Source organism: Pseudopipra pipra, chromosome W (assembly GCF_036250125.1).
Source record: "Pseudopipra pipra isolate bDixPip1 chromosome W, bDixPip1.hap1, whole genome shotgun sequence".
NCBI lineage: Eukaryota > Metazoa > Chordata > Aves > Passeriformes > Pipridae > Pseudopipra > Pseudopipra pipra.
The window spans coordinates 1408169-1418138 of record NC_087580.1 but is presented as its reverse complement, the minus strand read 5'-3'; positions in this window follow the sequence as shown (position 1 = coordinate 1418138).

The window sequence follows — 9970 nt, the reverse complement described above, 5'->3', positions numbered from 1 at the left end:
AGTTTCTCTGCCTCTGCCGTAAACCTGGCTGTTCTGGCCTTACACTGGAGAGTCCTTTTCTGCTCTCCATTCCATGGGAAGACAAGAGCGTGGACAACAAGAAGGGGGTTCTGTCAGGTCCCGGTCAAAGGCGCTTTAGGTGTGTGCTGCCATCTGCTGCGGTTGGAGATTTGGTCTAGGAAAGGGGGTTCTTGGGGAGTGCTCAGCATCTGGCTCCTCACGTGGAATCTTGAGGTTCAAAGCGGGCAAGGCCACATCCAAGACAGCTTCTGCCCACTTGAGCCGCTGAAGTGGTGGAGTTCTCCTGGCAGTTCTGGGCATAGTGATTGCATGTGTGTCAGTTGGCTGTTTTGGAGAAAACCTGGGCATTGAAAGAAACAGGGACAGGACCAGATTGAAAACTGTGAAACTGTTGCAGAAAGTGAGGCTGGGCAGCAAGAGCCCAACCATAAAAATGAGGGTGCTTCCCATTCCCTGGCATTCGGAGAAGGGCAAAGGGAAACAAGGAGCTCGGCCCATCAAGAAAGACTAGCTGGGCGGTGCTTTAGGAGACAGGGTGTGCAGCAAATCAGGTTGTGGGGTTAGAGCAGCGAGTGAGGGGAAAAAAGGACGTCAGACACGAAGGAAGAAGATCCCTGAAGAGGCTCAAGTCAGCTCTCCTGAGGTGCGTGTTCTGATCTTCCATGCTGCCCTGCTTCCTCCTCCCCCAGTCCTCAGCTCCACTCTTAGGAAGAAGAAAGGGTGCTTGCAAAGTTTGTAGGGTAGTCGCAGTTCGCAGTAAGAAGCAGTAAGTTACTGGTGGTTCAATTGTTGGCTACCAAGTGGTGCCCTTTGCCCAGAGACAGGGGGACCGATCAGCAGCAGAGAAGGTCTCGGGTGGCCACGTCCTCTGTTTTGAAGTGTGCTGTGGCCTCCATTTTGAAAAGCACCAGTGACCTTCCCAGCCCCCTCCGAGGGACATAATGGGGGACACAGAGCAGGCGTGTCGGGAAGCCTGTAACCCCGGCGTATGTCAGCCAGGGGAGAAACGCTGGGGAGGGAGCAGCGCTCCGGGCAAAGGGGATAAAAGGGGGCTGCGACCTCCACTGACTTGAGAGGCCTCACTGAGGTTTGTTCAGTGAACTCTCCCTTTCATTGGAATAAAAGTTTATCCTTCTTAGTTAGCTCCTCTGTCTCCTGGTATTTATGTGTTTCCCAATACCTGGAATTTCAGAAGACCACAGTCCCATGGTCTCGACAGCCAAGGCTGTCCCTTACCCTCCCATCTCCAACAAGGCCTTTCCTGTGTGTTAGTATGAGGTGGAGCAGCACGGCATTGCTTGTGAGAGGCATCACCCCCTTGGGTCGGGAAGCTGTCGCCACTGCTTTCTGGGAACCTCCGGGACTCTTTGTGCTTGGCTGTGTTGCTTTTCCAGCTGCTCTCAGGGTAGTTGAATGCCCCACGAGAGACAGGCACTGTGACTGGGAGGCAGCTTCAAGCTGCCCGTGGAGCTCTCATCCCCATCCTGCTGCTGTTCAGGAGGCCTGCGGTGTCCCCGCAGTGCCCTCCGCAGTGCCCCCATCCCCGGCCTGCCTTTTGATCCTGACCCACCAACCGCCGAGTGGCTCGCCATCCACCCCTCGACAGAGCTCCATCCATTCCAAGTGCTGCCTCCCAGAGATCTACGGATGTCGTCTCCCTGCACTTCTGTGAGGCCCTGCATTAGGGTTCCCAGCACATTCTTCCCTCTCCCTTACCGCCCCTGCCCAATGCAGCCCCGGGGCAGCCTGGGGGAGCTCTGTCTGGGGCTGCAGTGGGATGACTGGGGACATGCTGAGGTCACTGGGAGCAGCGGGAGCAGCCTTCTAAAGCCCCAGAGTGGGAGGACGGTGCCCAGGCTGTGCTGAGGGCTGTTTTCGGTGGTGGGGCCGTGTGCGTGAGTCCTGCACGGACCCCTCTGTCCTGGCTCCCACGCCAAAGGGCTGCTTCCCCAGAGGAAGGGGACCTTCCATGAATGCCTGCACCTCCGGCACTGACTCAGGCCTGGAGTGCCCTTTGGGTGCCCTTGGAGCCCTTTCAGCCTTGGCGGATCTGCTTGGGACCATTTCCCGCTGCCGCCCTGCACTCCCTCCCCATTCCATGCAGACACAGACAGCTTATGCAATAAAATCTTTTAATTGATAACCACAAGAAAACGGTCATCAATATCTACATCAACACCCTCCCTCCCTCAGACTGGGATAGATCCCCAAACGATCTATCCCTCCCCCTGGGACAGATCCCCAAACGATCTGTCCCTCCCCCTGGGACAGATCCCCAAACGATCTGTCCCTCCCCCTGGGACAGATCCCCAAACGATCTATCCCTCCCCCTGAGACAGATCCCCAAACGATCTGTCCCTCCCCCTGGGACAGATCCCCAAACGATCTGTCCCTCCCCCTGGGACAGATCCCCAAACGATCTGTCCCTCAACAACTTTCTGCCCCAGCCCGGGCTGCGGGAGCCTTGCACTTGCTCCCAGTGCTTGGCTCAGAGCCCCTCTTCCTCTTCGTGCCCCGCCTTTTCAGAGCGATGTTGCTTGGTGACATGCTGCTCTGAGGCGGTGGCAGGTTCGTGCCCGCACCCTGCTGAGGGTCCTGAGGCTTGGTGCCGCCCGCCTTGCAGTGTCCCGTGCTCAGGACGGCTCTGGAAGGCTTGGGGACACTGCGGTGAGTGGGCGGCATCTTCTTGGGTGGGCAGAGCGAGGCGTTCTTGGGCTGGGGGCTGGTGCCACTGGTGCCAGCATGGTCCGTGGGCATGGGGACGCTGCTGCGACCATCCTGGCTGGTGCCCACGGCTCCCTGGGAGCAATCCAAGTGGCTCCGAGTCCCTTCCAGCAGGACCTTGCCACGCAGCACAGGCTCACTGGCTGGAGTCACCCCAGGGGCCCCGATGGCTTGGCCGTGGAGTGGGCCTGGGTGGCTGGCAGTGCTGTGACTGGGCAGGGAGATGTCACCCCTCGGGAAGGTGTCCTCATCCATGGGGACATCGCTGCTCAGCGAGATGTCACAGCTCGCAACGTGATCACTGCCTGGGCGGGAGCCACCATCCATGGGGTCGTCAGTGGCCAGCGAGAGGTCACGGCCTGACGGGCTGTCCTCGTCCATGGTGACATCGCTGGCCAAGGAGAGGTCACGGCCTGATGGGCTGTCCTCATCCATGGTGACGTCGCTGGCCAAGGAGAGGTCACGGCCTGACGGGCTGTCCTCATCCATGCTGACGTCGCTGACCAAGGAGAGGTCACGGCCTGACGGGCTGTCCTCGTCCATGCTGACGTCGCTGGCCAGACTGATGTCAAGACCTGGGGTGGTGTCCACATCCATGGGGACGCTGGTGTCTGGAGGGCTGCCACTGCCCAGGAGCGTCCCTGAGGGGTTGGCTGAGCCGTGCTGCGTGTCCCGCACTGGTGGGACTGGGGCCAGGGGCTTCCTGCGGCCCCGGGCCCCCCCCAGGGCATTGCCTGATGGAGGAGCAATGCCATGGCTGCTTGCCAAGGGGGCTGGTGGAGGCAGCTGAGTCCGTGTCCCTGCCGAGCAGAAGATACGGGTGGGGGTTGGAGCAGTCACTGCCCGGAGCCATTGGCACACGTGCACAGGGGAGAAGGCAGACTGGGGGGGAGGCTCGGGGCTGGGAGAGTCTCCTGGGGCACCCGCTGAACCGGCCCGGAACACAGACTGAGTGGGAGCTTGCGTGAGGGACCATCCCTGCGGGGTGAGCTGCTGTGCCACAGCCATGGGGTTGCACAGGGGACGGCAAAATGGCAGCGACGGCCCCAAGATCCTCTAAACCATCTTGCCTGAACAGAGGTGGCCCAGGCAATGCCAGGGCTGCTTGCCGTGCCGTGCTGAGCCAAGGTGCCCCAGCTGGCAGGGGGACAGGGGTGCTGTGGCTGCTGGAGGTGCCGGCAGGGCTGGAGGAGCCAGGGCAGGCCTGGAGGCTGGAGGGGCTGGGGGGCAGGGAATGCCGAGGGGCCAAGGCAGATGGGACTGCCATACCTGCTGCTGGGGCAGAGGGAGCTGGCAAGGGCTGCTGCTTCTGCCCAGGCTGTTGGCCGAGGTTGGCTGATCCTGCGAGAAAGAGCAAACGCTGGAGGTCACATGCCAGTCGGGGGGTGTCGGGCGCTCAGAGGACTGAGGAGGAGGAGAGGAAGGGGCAGGGGAGCAAGGGCTGTAACTGTCCCCGCCGTGCGTCCTGGGGCTTTCGGGCTCAGGGTCTGTCCTCACCTGTGGGGCAGGAGGTTCCGCGAGAGACCAATGGCTGCAGGAGCTGGGCTATGGCTGAGCTCCAGCTCACACAACGCTGCCACAGAGCTGACAGGGCCATGCTCAGTCAGCTTCGGCGGCCGCTCCGGTCTGTTGACGGGACCCAGGTCTGGATGCTCCTCTTGGAGCGTCTCCAGGGACGGAATGTTGGGGCTCCCATTGTCATGTCAGAGAGGCAGCAACAATGTCATAGAGGTAGCAACAATGTCATAGAGGCAGCAACAATGTCATAGAGGCAGCTTCCCTTGTTCTGCCCCACCCCCAACAGCTTTGCCAGCTCTTCATGGGGAGACAAAGGGTTAACCAAAGAGTTAGAATCACAGAATATCCTGAGCTGGAAGGGACCCACAAGGATCATCCAGTCCAACTCCCGGCCTTGCACAGGACAGCCCAGCAACCCCACCACGTGCCTGAGAGCGTTGTCCAAACGCTCCTCGAGCTCTGGCAGCCTTGGGGCCAAGACCACTGCCCTGGGGAGCCTGTTCCAGTGGCCGACCACCCTCCGGGGGAAGAAGCTTTTCCTAATATCCAACCTAACCCTCCCCCGACACAGCTCCAGCCGTTCCCTGGGGTCCTGTCCCTGGTCACACGCAGCAGAAATCGCTGCTGCCCCTTGGCAGGAAGCTGCAGCCCCCCAGGAGATCTCAGCTCAGCCTCCTCCAGGCTGAACAAAGCCAGCGACAACAGACCTCAAGCGCAAGGTCCTGCACCCGGGTCAGCCCTTGGCTGCTGGCACAGCCCTGGCACAGCATCAACTTGCAAATTTTGCAACACAACAGGGAGGACCAAGAAGGCTTGGATAGGAGAGACTGTTTACGAGGGACTGCAGTGACAGAACAAGGTGGAACGGCTTCACACTGGCAGAGGGCACGATTAGATGGGATTCTGGAAAAACATTCTTCTCTGTGAGCGTGGTGAGGACCTGGCACAGGTCGTCCAGAGAAGCCGTGGCTGCCCCGTCCCTGGAAGTGTTCGAGGCCGGCTCGGGCGGGGCTTGGAGCAACCTTGTCTAGATGAGCTTTAAGGCCCCTTCCGACACAAACTCTTCTAGGAGTCTAGGAGTCTCGAAAAACAGGGGGCACCTGCAGAAAGCAGGAGGGGAATAAAAACCTTGGCCATTCAAAGTCAAACTCTTGTTGCAGAAGGTCATAATCTCATGACTTCTCACCACTGGAAGTTAACATCGCTGGAAGCCACCTACATTGATACAAAACCACACAATGCACCCCAAACTGCCCGATGGAAGGATCCTGGAGCAGGCTCACCATCCTGGAGGCAGGGATAGGGCAGTTTCTCTGCCTCTGCCGTAAACCTGGCTGTTCTGGCCTTACACTGGAGAGTCCTTTTCTGCTCTCCATTCCATGGGAAGACAAGAGCGTGGACAACAAGAAGGGGGTTCTGTCAGGTCCCGGTCAAAGGCGCTTTAGGTGTGTGCTGCCATCTGCTGCGGTTGGAGATTTGGTCTAGGAAAGGGGGTTCTTGGGGAGTGCTCAGCATCTGGCTCCTCACGTGGAATCTTGAGGTTCAAAGCGGGCAAGGCCACATCCAAGACAGCTTCTGCCCACTTGAGCCGCTGAAGTGGTGGAGTTCTCCTGGCAGTTCTGGGCATAGTGATTGCATGTGTGTCAGTTGGCTGTTTTGGAGAAAACCTGGGCATTGAAAGAAACAGGGACAGGACCAGATTGAAAACTGTGAAACTGTTGCAGAAAGTGAGGCTGGGCAGCAAGAGCCCAACCATAAAAATGAGGGTGCTTCCCATTCCCTGGCATTCGGAGAAGGGCAAAGGGAAACAAGGAGCTCGGCCCATCAAGAAAGACTAGCTGGGCGGTGCTTTAGGAGACAGGGTGTGCAGCAAATCAGGTTGTGGGGTTAGAGCAGCGAGTGAGGGGAAAAAAGGACGTCAGACACGAAGGAAGAAGATCCCTGAAGAGGCTCAAGTCAGCTCTCCTGAGGTGCGTGTTCTGATCTTCCATGCTGCCCTGCTTCCTCCTCCCCCAGTCCTCAGCTCCACTCTTAGGAAGAAGAAAGGGTGCTTGCAAAGTTTGTAGGGTAGTCGCAGTTCGCAGTAAGAAGCAGTAAGTTACTGGTGGTTCAATTGTTGGCTACCAAGTGGTGCCCTTTGCCCAGAGACAGGGGGACTGATCAGCAGCAGAGAAGGTCTCGGGTGGCCACGTCCTCTGTTTTGAAGTGTGCTGTGGCCTCCATTTTGAAAAGCACCAGTGACCTTCCCAGCCCCCTCCGAGGGACATAATGGGGGACACAGAGCAGGCGTGTCGGGAAGCCTGTAACCCCGGCGTATGTCAGCCAGGGGAGAAACGCTGGGGAGGGAGCAGCGCTCCGGGCAAAGGGGATAAAAGGGGGCTGCGACCTCCACTGACTTGAGAGGCCTCACTGAGGTTTGTTCAGTGAACTCTCCCTTTCATTGGAATAAAAGTTTATCCTTCTTAGTTAGCTCCTCTGTCTCCTGGTATTTATGTGTTTCCCAATACCTGGAATTTCAGAAGACCACAGTCCCATGGTCTCGACAGCCAAGGCTGTCCCTTACCCTCCCATCTCCAACAAGGCCTTTCCTGTGTGTTAGTATGAGGTGGAGCAGCACGGCATTGCTTGTGAGAGGCATCACCCCCTTGGGTCGGGAAGCTGTCGCCACTGCTTTCTGGGAACCTCCGGGACTCTTTGTGCTTGGCTGTGTTGCTTTTCCAGCTGCTCTCAGGGTAGTTGAATGCCCCACGAGAGACAGGCACTGTGACTGGGAGGCAGCTTCAAGCTGCCCGTGGAGCTCTCATCCCCATCCTGCTGCTGTTCAGGAGGCCTGCGGTGTCCCCGCAGTGCCCTCCGCAGTGCCCCCATCCCCGGCCTGCCTTTTGATCCTGACCCACCAACCGCCGAGTGGCTCGCCATCCACCCCTCGACAGAGCTCCATCCATTCCAAGTGCTGCCTCCCAGAGATCTACGGATGTCGTCTCCCTGCACTTCTGTGAGGCCCTGCATTAGGGTTCCCAGCACATTCTTCCCTCTCCCTTACCGCCCCTGCCCAATGCAGCCCCGGGGCAGCCTGGGGGAGCTCTGTCTGGGGCTGCAGTGGGATGACTGGGGACATGCTGAGGTCACTGGGAGCAGCGGGAGCAGCCTTCTAAAGCCCCAGAGTGGGAGGACGGTGCCCAGGCTGTGCTGAGGGCTGTTTTCGGCGTGGGGCCGTGTGCGTGAGTCCTGCACGGACCCCTCTCTCCTGGCTCCCACGCCAAAGGGCTGCTTCCCCAGAGGAAGGGGACCTTCCATGAATGCCTGCACCTCCGGCACTGACTCAGGCCTGGAGTGCCCTTTGGGTGCCCTTGGAGCCCTTTCAGCCTTGGCGGATCTGCTTGGGACCATTTCCCGCTGCCGCCCTGCACTCCCTCCCCATTCCATGCAGACACAGACAGCTTATGCAATAAAATCTTTTAATTGATAACCACAAGAAAACGGTCATCAATATCTACATCAACACCCTCCCTCCCTCAGACTGGGATAGATCCCCAAACGATCTATCCCTCCCCCTGGGACAGATCCCCAAACGATCTATCCCTCCCCCTGGGACAGATCCCCAAACGATCTGTCCCTCCCCCCTGGGACAGATCCCCAAACGATCTATCCCTCCCCCTGAGACAGATCCCCAAACGATCTGTCCCTCCCCCTGGGACAGATCCCCAAACGATCTGTCCCTCCCCCTGGGACAGATCCCCAAACGATCTGTCCCTCAACAACTTTCTGCCCCAGCCCGGGCTGCGGGAGCCTTGCACTTGCTCCCAGTGCTTGGCTCAGAGCCCCTCTTCCTCTTCGTGCCCCGCCTTTTCAGAGCGATGTTGCTTGGTGACATGCTGCTCTGAGGCGGTGGCAGGTTCGTGCCCGCACCCTGCTGAGGGTCCTGAGGCTTGGTGCCGCCCGCCTTGCAGTGTCCCGTGCTCAGGACGGCTCTGGAAGGTTTGGGGACACTGCGGTGAGTGGGCGGCATCTTCTTGGGCGGGCAGAGCGAGGCGTTCTTGGGCTGGGGGCTGGTGCCACTGGTGCCAGCATGGTCCGTGGGCATGGGGACGCTGCTGCGACCATCCTGGCTGGTGCCCACGGCTCCCTGGGAGCAATCCAAGTGGCTCCGAGTCCCTTCCAGCAGGACCTTGCCACGCAGCACAGGCTCACTGGCTGGAGTCACCCCAGGGGCCCCGATGGCTTGGCCGTGGAGTGGGCCTGGGTGGCTGGCAGTGCTGTGACTGGGCAGGGAGATGTCACCCCTCGGGAAGGTGTCCTCATCCATGGGGACATCGCTGCTCAGCGAGATGTCACAGCTCGCAACGTGATCACTGCCTGGGCGGGAGCCACCATCCATGGGGTCGTCAGTCGCCAGCGAGAGGTCACGGCCTGACGGGCTGTCCTCGTCCATGGTGACATCGCTGGCCAAGGAGAGGTCACGGCCTGACGGGCTGTCCTCGTCCATGCTGACGTCGCTGGCCAAGGAGAGGTCACGGCCTGACGGGCTGTCCTCGTCCATGCTGACGTCGCTGGCCAGACTGATGTCAAGACCTGGGGTGGTGTCCACATCCATGGGGACGCTGGTGTCTGGAGGGCTGCCACTGCCCAGGAGCGTCCCTGAGGGGTTGGCTGAGCCGTGCTGCGTGTCCCGCACTGGTGGGACTGGGGCCAGGGGCTTCCTGCGGCCCCGGGCCCCCCCCAGGGCATTGCCTGATGGAGGAGCAATGCCATGGCTGCTTGCCAAGGGGGCTGGTGGAGGCAGCTGAGTCCGTGTCCCTGCCGAGCAGAAGATACGGGTGGGGGTTGGAGCAGTCACTGCCCGGAGCCATTGGCACACGTGCACAGGGGAGAAGGCAGACTGGGGGGGAGGCTCGGGGCTGGGAGAGTCTCCTGGGGCACCCGCTGAACCGGCCCGGAACACAGACTGAGTGGGAGCTTGCGTGAGGGACCATCCCTGCGGGGTGAGCTGCTGTGCCACAGCCATGGGGTTGCACAGGGGACGGCAAAATGGCAGCGACGGCCCCAAGATCCTCTAAACCATCTTGCCTGAACAGAGGTGGCCCAGGCAATGCCAGGGCTGCTTGCCGTGCCGTGCTGAGCCAAGGTGCCCCAGCTGGCAGGGGGACAGGGGTGCTGTGGCTGCTGGAGGTGCCGGCAGGGCTGGAGGAGCCAGGGCAGGCCTGGAGGCTGGAGGGGCTGGGGGGCAGGGAATGCCGAGGGGCCAAGGCAGATGGGACTGCCATACCTGCTGCTGGGGCAGAGGGAGCTGGCAAGGGCTGCTGCTTCTGCCCAGGCTGTTGGCCGAGGTTGGCTGATCCTGCGAGAAAGAGCAAACGCTGGAGGTCACATGCCAGTCGGGGGGTGTCGGGCGCTCAGAGGACTGAGGAGGAGGAGAGGAAGGGGCAGGGGAGCAAGGGCTGTAACTGTCCCCGCCGTGCGTCCTGGGGCTTTCGGGCTCAGGGTCTGTCCTCACCTGTGGGGCAGGAGGTTCCGCGAGAGACCAATGGCTGCAGGAGCTGGGCTATGGCTGAGCTCCAGCTCACACAACGCTGCCACAGAGCTGACAGGGCCATGCTCAGTCAGCTTCGGCGGCCGCTCCGGTCTGTTGACGGGACCCAGGTCTGGATGCTCCTCTTGGAGCGTCTCCAGGGACGGAATGTTGGGGCTCCCATTGTCATGTCAGAGA